Raw genomic sequence first — 8061 nt, 5'->3', positions numbered from 1 at the left:
CTGGTTCAAAGGAAGTGAGATTTTTAGACATCACTCTTAAAGGTAAAGGGTAAAGGGATCCCTGACCATTAGGTCCAGTCATGGCTGACTCTGGGGTTGCGGCACTCATCTCGCTTTATTGGTCAAGGGAGCCGGCGTACAGCTTCCGGGTCATGTGGCCAGCATGACTAAGCCGCTTCTGGCGAACCAGAGCAGCGCACGGAAATGCTGTTTACCTTCCCGCTGGAGCGGTACCTATTTATCTACTTGCACTTTGATGTGCTTTCGAAATGCTAGGTTGGCAGGAGCAGGGATTGAGCAATGGGAGCTCACCCCGTTGCGAGGATTCGAACTGCCGACCTTCTGATCGGCAAGTCCTAGGCTCTGTGGTTTAACCCACAGCACCACCCTTTTAGACATCACTCTTAGGACGACCATAATCCCACTGCCCACCGCATCCCGATTTGCAATAGAGCTATAAAAACACTGACTGCCGTCTTTTAGGTCTGCTGTAATAAAACCTCAGTGTTTCTGAAATGCTCTGTGAACACTCTAAATGCAGAGAATTATTAATCCTGTGGCTTTCACTGAGAAAATGTGAACTCGCATGCAAGGGAATAATGATTAGAGCAGTGGTTTCCCCACCCAAAGGACTGCTTGAAAATGTGACCTGTGACTTACTGAGTGTTCTACCAGTTGTTTAACAATTGTAATGTATTGACTCTCCACTCCTTCCAAGTGTCTCTCATCCTCTTTTCCCCACTGGGGAGAAGTCTTTATTCCTATGGGGAAGGCAGAGCCTCACTCACATTACTGTGCCTTTCTCTCCATCCTGCTGACCTTCTCAGCTGACCACTGGGTTCTGAGAAGGATGGAGTGGCCACTGAGCCCATCATCCTTCAAACACACATGTTCTTCACATCCCTGTAGCTATGATGCTCTGCAGAGTTGCTGCTATGGACCACCAGATGAAGTTCATGGACCACATTTTTGGAACCCCTGGACTAAAGCTGGAATGAATTCATATCCACTGATAATGTAATCCTGACTTTGAGGTGATGCTCAAGCCCTAGAATCACCACTTCGCAACGAAGTCAAGTTTTACTCCCTCTGCAACTTTCTCTGAATGCTGCATGGAAAAGCACATGAATCTGACCTTTGGAGAGTTTGCAAATAAACCCTTTTTAACTTACCAAATCAGGGTCACCACGTGTCCTCTTTTTCCAGGACACGTCCTCTTTTTTGTGGGTATGTAAAATGAGAGTCGCCATAGAGATCCATAGTTAAAAGTAGAGCTTGGCCAATGTGTCCTTGTTTTTGCTCTTCAGAATATGGCAACTCTACAAAATGTATATTCTTTTTTTTCTATACAGTGGTACTTCGGGTTACAGACGCTTCAGGTTACATACGTTTCAGGTTACAGACTCCGCTAACCCAGAAATAGTACCTCTAGTTAAGAACTTTGCTTCAGGATGAGAACAGAAATTGTGCGGGGGTGGTGCAGCGGCAGCAGGAGGCCCCATTAGCTAAAGTGGTGCTTTAGGTTAAGAACAGTTTCAGGTTAAGAACGGACCTCCAGAACGAATTAAGTTCTTAACCCGAGTTACCACTGTACTAGGGGAAAAGGGAAGCTTTGGAACTCACAAAGGCATATTTTAAAGGTCTAACAGCCTATATTTTCATGCTTTACGTTGTTGACTATTTTGTGATTTCAATTCTCTCCTGCAAATAGTACTTGCCCCACACTTGGACCTTGGCATCCAGGAGTTCTCCTTTCTATTTGCCACCAACACATTGGAGGCAAGTAAACAGAGGTTGGGATTGTCATCTTTCAGGGATTCTTTAGTTGTGATTTCATTGCAAGGGGATGGAGTAGAGGACCCCTTGAAACTCATCTACAATTCTATGATTCTATCCCACACATCAAGTGCATCACTTTCCGAACCAAAAAAAATCTTTTTTTTAAAATGAACGTGTTGTGTAAAGGCAACCAACAGAGTGCTTTAATTGCACAAACCTAAATTTCTGGCCTGTGCTTAAACCCCTTCCACAAAATAGTGATCGTTTGGAGGCAGCAGCATTCAGAAATGCCAGCCTCACCTTTAGCCTGAGCACATCCAGTTCACGTTGCCACGTTACTCCACTACATATGTAGGCCCAGCCTGAGTTCTCCTTGTGGGATGGTATCTGCAACGACCCAACGAGACATGCAAGTCACCACCAATGTCTGGGCGAACCAGCCTCAGGCTAAAGGTTGATGTTATCTTTCAAGGCTCGCCTGCCCTTTAATCGAGTGCAAGAGTTCAGCAACCTGCTTCTGTATCTCTGGGCAGCAGCTGTCTGTATTCCAAAGGAAATGAATCATCTGTGGAATTCAGGTGCTGGGCTGGTTAGTGCCCTATCTTTCCCTTTAGCACAATGTTTTTTGCTCTCTGCGGCTGTTTGCCTCTCAAGAAGACCGGCGCTAGAGAATCTTTCCTGCCAAGGAGGACCTGTGTTTGTCTAGCTTTTGCTTCATAAACAGAGTTAGCATCTGGCTGGGGGGGAAAGACGCAGCAGGACATGATATCGAGAGAGGAAAGAGGAACAAATGACATAGATGGAACCCCTTGGCAAAGGTCTCCTTGAATCTGTTTTGAGTGGCGATTGAATACACACCACCTGCTCAAACCGGCCACTTGGCCTAGAGTTGTGTTTTCTTTTCTTTTATGTGTTTTCACTTCAGTTTATTGTTGCTTTTGCCTTTTCATCATAATAGAGAGAAATGCAAACATAAAACCCCCGCGATACTCAAGGCAAATATCCTCTAATGTCATCAACTTGCTGATGGGTGCAAGGGTTTTCTGAAAATTAGTCATGGTGCACCAGACTCGCCACCTGCCAAGGGCATGATCCAGCCAAAGTGAAGCACTTTTAGCTCATCCTGATTTCAGTGGAGGAGATTTAAAGGCATCCCAGATCAAAGGCTCCGAGTTGCACCCAACTTGTGTGTGTGTGTGTTCGCATAATGTCACACACATTGTGCATGCGTGTGAGGACTGTTGCATTAGGAGATGCTGACCAGGCCTCCTTCCGATGCGACATTTGCACGCCAGGCCATGCTGTTCGGCCCAGGGCCATGCAGTGTCTGGAGATTCAGAACAGCCCAGGGTGACTCCCTGCCAGGCTGTGCCATGTTGGGGTGACATATGGCCTAGGACCCTCGTACCTATGGGACCACCTCTCCTGGTATACCCCGCAGAGAACCTTAAGGTCCATAAATAGCAACACCCTAGAGGCCCCAGGCCCTAAGGAAGTCAAATTAGCCTCAACCAGAGCCAGGGACTTTTCAACACTGGCCTGGTGGAACGCTCTGTCTCATGAGATCAGGGCCCTGCAGGATTTCTTTCCACAGGGCCTGTAAGACAGAGTTGTTCCGCCTGGCCTTTGGCTTGGAATCAACTTGATCCCCTTCCCCTCTTTCTTTTTCCTTTCTCCTTCTGTGTTGGAACTCCTATTTGGGGACATCCTTGGCTTTTTTTCCTGGCCCATGTAGGACCAGTCTGGATAGTTGGCCTTGGTGAAGATTTGACGTTTTCATCCCCAAAAAGTTTTTGATTTGAGTTTCTACTGAAATGAGGCTGCATTTTAATGTTGTATTTTAATCTTGTTTTTAAGTTGTATTTTAATCCATTGCTTTATACCTGGTGTTAGCCACCCTGAGCCCGGTCTTGGCTGAGGAGGGCGGGGTATAAAATTATTATTATTATTATTATTATTATTATTATTATTATTATTATTATTATACTGCCAGGCCGCTTCTGCCCTCTCAAGATAAGGGGGTCCTGAGTCCCATCCCAGCAGACATGGGGGGGGGGGGTTGTAGAGGCCTCAGCCTCATAGAGTTGGCGCGCCTGGCCCAGATCTTCTCTGTAAGCGAAATGCTAACCTTGATAGCTATGACTTGACCTGTTGGAGGACAGTAATGCTTCTGACCATCAGCTGCCGGGAACTTCAGGAGGGGAGAATGCTGTTCTGCTGAATTCCTCCTTGTGGCCTTCCCATAGGCATTTGCCATGGTGAGGACATGATGCTGTACTAGATGGGCTCCTGGGCTGATCCAGAAGGCTCTCCTTGCATTCTCAGTTGACAACATTGCGGGAATGAGCCCTTTCGTGGTGGCTCCATCCGTGGAATGCTCTCCCCAGGGAGAACATAAAGACAGCCCTGCTGCCTCAGGCCAAAGGTCTATTTAGTCCACCATCCTTTTTTCACATGGTCTGTGGAAAACTCAGAAGGAGGACCTGAGCACATTAACACCCTTCTTTTCTCTTCTCTTCTCTTCTCTTCTCTTCTCTTCTCTTCTCTTCTCTTCTCTTCTCTTCTCTTCTCTTCTCTTTCCAACACATTTTCTTTACATTTTTCAATTTAACAACAATAATAACCATCAATTACATTTCCATACATACTTGTTTTGACTTCCCTCCTCCCCTTCCTTGTAAAAAACATTTTCAAAACTGCACCTCCCCCTTAACTCCCTTTGATTGCTACTCTCCACATTTCTTCCAAAGGCACCTTTTAACTGCTTGATTTTAAATTAAACCTGCTAATGTGTTTAATTGTTTGCATTTTTTTAAATAGTCCACATATCTCCCCCATTCTTTGTTAATTCTTTCTTCTTGATTCCTTAACCTTCCTGTAAGTTTTGCCATTTCTGCATAGTCCATTAACTTTGCACGCCACCCTTCCTTTGTTGGGACGGTGTCTTCTTTCCATCTCTGTGCAAAGAGCATCCTGGCAGCCGTGGTTGCATACATAAACAATTTCCCCTGGTCTTTTGGTATGTTGTTGTTGTTTAGTTGTTTAGTCGTGTCTGACTCTTCATGATCCCATGGACCAAAGCACACCAGGCACTCCTATCTTCCACTGCCTCCCTCAGTTTGGTCAAACACATGTTGGTAGCTTCGAGAACACTGTCCAACCATCTCTTCCTCTGTCGTCCTCTTCTCCTTGCGCCCTCCATCTTTCCCAACATCAGGGTCTTTTCCAGGGAGTCTTCTCTTCTCATGAGGTGGCCAAAGTCTTGGAGCCTCAGCTTCAGGATCTGTCCTTCCACTGAGCACTCAGGGCTGATTTCCTTCAGAATGGAGAGGTTTGATCTTCTTGCAGTCCATGGGTGTGCACCCCTTTGGGCTTGTTTCCATAACCTAGTAAAATAAAATGTGTCTGTAAGGTGGCATTCCTATACCTACTTACCTGTCAGAAATCCCCATTGAACTCAATGAGTTCAATGTATTGTACCTGAGTAGACAGATATAGGAGCGTGTTGCCAAGTAGGTTTCTCATTGGCTTGGTCGAAAGCATTCAGAATACTCACATATCTATTGCTGTTGTTGTTGTTTAGTCATTTAGTCGTGTCCGACTCTCCGTGACCCCATGGACCAGAGCACGCCAGGCACTCCTGTCTTCCACTGCCTCCCGCAGTTTGGTGAAACTCATGCTGGTAACCTCGAAAACACTATCCAACCATCTCGTCCTCTGTCGCCCCCTTCTCCTTGTGCCCTCAATCTTCCCAACATCAGGGTCTTTTCCAGGGAGTCTTCTCTTCTCATGAGGTGGCCAGAGTATTGGAGCCTCAGCTTCAGGATCTGTCCTTCCAGTGAGCACTCAGGGCTGATTTCCTTAAGAGTCCATGGGACTCTCAAGAGTCTCCTCCAGCACCATAATTCAAAAGCATCAATTCTTTGGCGATCAGCCTTCTTTATGGTCCAGCTCTCACTTCCATACATCACTACTGGGAAAACCATAGCTTTTACTATACGGACCTTTGTTGGCAAGGTGATGTCTCTGCTTTTTAAGATGCTGTCTAGGTTTGTCATTGCTTTCCTCCCAAGAAGCAGGCGTCTTTTAATTTTGGTATATCCTGCCCCAGTATCCCTAAAAGAAAGGCTTCTGTTTTTTTATATATATATGTTACCTTCAGCACCCCCCCTTTCTGCAGTTTCCACCAACTGATATTCAGAAACATTATTGCCTCCTTCAGTGGAGGTGAAACCTAGCCATCATGGCTAGAAGCTACTGATGGCCATATCCTCAATTAATTTGCCTTGGGTGTTATTCATCTTCTCCAATAATAATTTTAGAAGTTTTGAAATGTAATAAAAATAATCAAGAGAAATCAGTTAGTAAGGCCACTTAGCTCTGCAAATTTGTTTGACAGTCGGAAGAGACATCTGCGCACTTCACAAAAGCAATGCTCTTTATTTCCATGTGCTCCCATAATTACGTTGCTCATGAAAGGAGAAGAATCTGAGGCATAACCTTTACAGCAATTTCACTGGTTCTGTCTGCTGATGACTCACAGGGAGACCATCGGTCGCATTTGACTTCAGCTTTCCCCTACCTTCCCTCATCCTTGCAAGGAAGAGATAATATTTGCTTTATTTGCTGGGTATTGTGTGTCTTAATTAATGTTTTCAAAGGGCTGTGAGCTCCTCAGGAGAGAGGTGCAAAAAGAGCAGCAGGGGATTATGACTGTTATTTTACTGGTGCAAATCAGATAGTGTACAGAACCGCGGCAAAGAATTCAGCAAGGCACTCTCGCATAAAAGCATACTTCACAACGGACGTCAGCAGCCTCCTGGAAGAGGCTACAGCCAGCATCAGGTCACCTTTTTGAAGCGGACAGATTTCTTTCCCCCAGGAGTTTAACCAAAGCTACAGAGGATCCCTGAGGAGCTATTACATGTTAGAACACAAACCAACAATTCCCGTCCCTGTGGATACTTGGCAGAGGAACAGTGCGGATGAACAAGTCCCCTACCTGTAGCCAGTGTCTATAGCAACCCGCTTTGCAAGGGAAAATTTGTAGGTGGAAGAAATGAGATGGAAGTGAAGAGATGGGGGTCCCATTAGTGCTGATACCCCTAATATGCTGGCAAAACAATAACAAATAAGCAGCGGCCACGGGAAGGAGGAGAGAAGGAAAGCAGCCCCCCATTGGCCCAAATCCTGAATCAAGAAGGTAGTCAGCCTGCTTACTCAATGTGATAAATTGTGCAGACAGCTGGACCAGCTTAGAAGGCTGTCACATAGCATTCAGGCTCTGGGGTTTGTGCATACCTTGCAACGGTCCTGTTTTAAGCGGAACATCCTGGATTTAGAGAAGCCAGCTCATTGTCTGATCCCCCCAAACCCCCAAATATGCGTGTTTGGGGACCCTGTGCTTTGGTGCAAATCAGCTGGCTCGCACCAGAGTGCAGGACCAAAAGACAGTGCCGAAAGATGTGCTCTTACCTGCACACCAGAGCCAGTGTAGTGGTTAAGAGCGGTGGACTTGTAATCTGGTGAACCGGGTTTGCTTCCCCGCTCCTCCACATGCAGCTGCTGGGTGACCTTGGGTTAGTCACACTTCTCTGAAGTCTCTCAGCCTCACTCACTTCACAGAGTGTTTGTTGTGGGGGAAGAAGGGAAAAGAGATTGTTAGCTGCTTTGAGACTCCTTCAGGTAGTGATAAAGGGGGATATCAAATCCAAACTCCTCCCCCTCCTCCCCCTCCCCCTCCTTCTCCTCCTCCTCCTCCTCCTCCTCCTCCTCCTCCTCCTCCTCCTTCTTCTTCTTCTTCTTCTTCCCGTCCACTCTTCTTCTGCTGCAGCTTTTCAGCTGTTGTACTTCTGGAATTGACACTGGCTTTTGGAAGTCCACCAGTAGCTGCTGCAGCAACAGAGGCTGTTGCGGCAGTGGCAGGTGAAGGTGCGAGGGAGGGAGGGAGCTGAGAAAGGGGGTGAGGCCAGAGTGAGTAGTGGTGTGGTCTCCACTGAGGTTGTGACCCAATTTACCTCACTGTGGTGTTTGAGGGTATGGGTTTCTGCTCAGTGCAGACCAACACTGCAGCCTAGATGGTGCCCTTGCCTCATGTTAGTTGTAGGAAACCCCTGGCCTGTGGGCCCAAGGTATGCCCACCTGCCCTACACCTGATGTCAGGTGATGATGCAGCTCCCCAATCCAAATGGGCTTTGCATGCACTGTGGATCAGTCTACAAAACCATAGAGGGTGGAGAAAAGGAGTCACCTGATGTTGCAGTGATGTCATGTGATTGAAAG

The sequence above is a fragment of the Podarcis raffonei genome, chromosome 6, assembly GCF_027172205.1.
Source record: "Podarcis raffonei isolate rPodRaf1 chromosome 6, rPodRaf1.pri, whole genome shotgun sequence".
Lineage (NCBI taxonomy): Eukaryota > Metazoa > Chordata > Lepidosauria > Squamata > Lacertidae > Podarcis > Podarcis raffonei.
Note: the sequence above shows the minus strand (reverse complement) of the source record.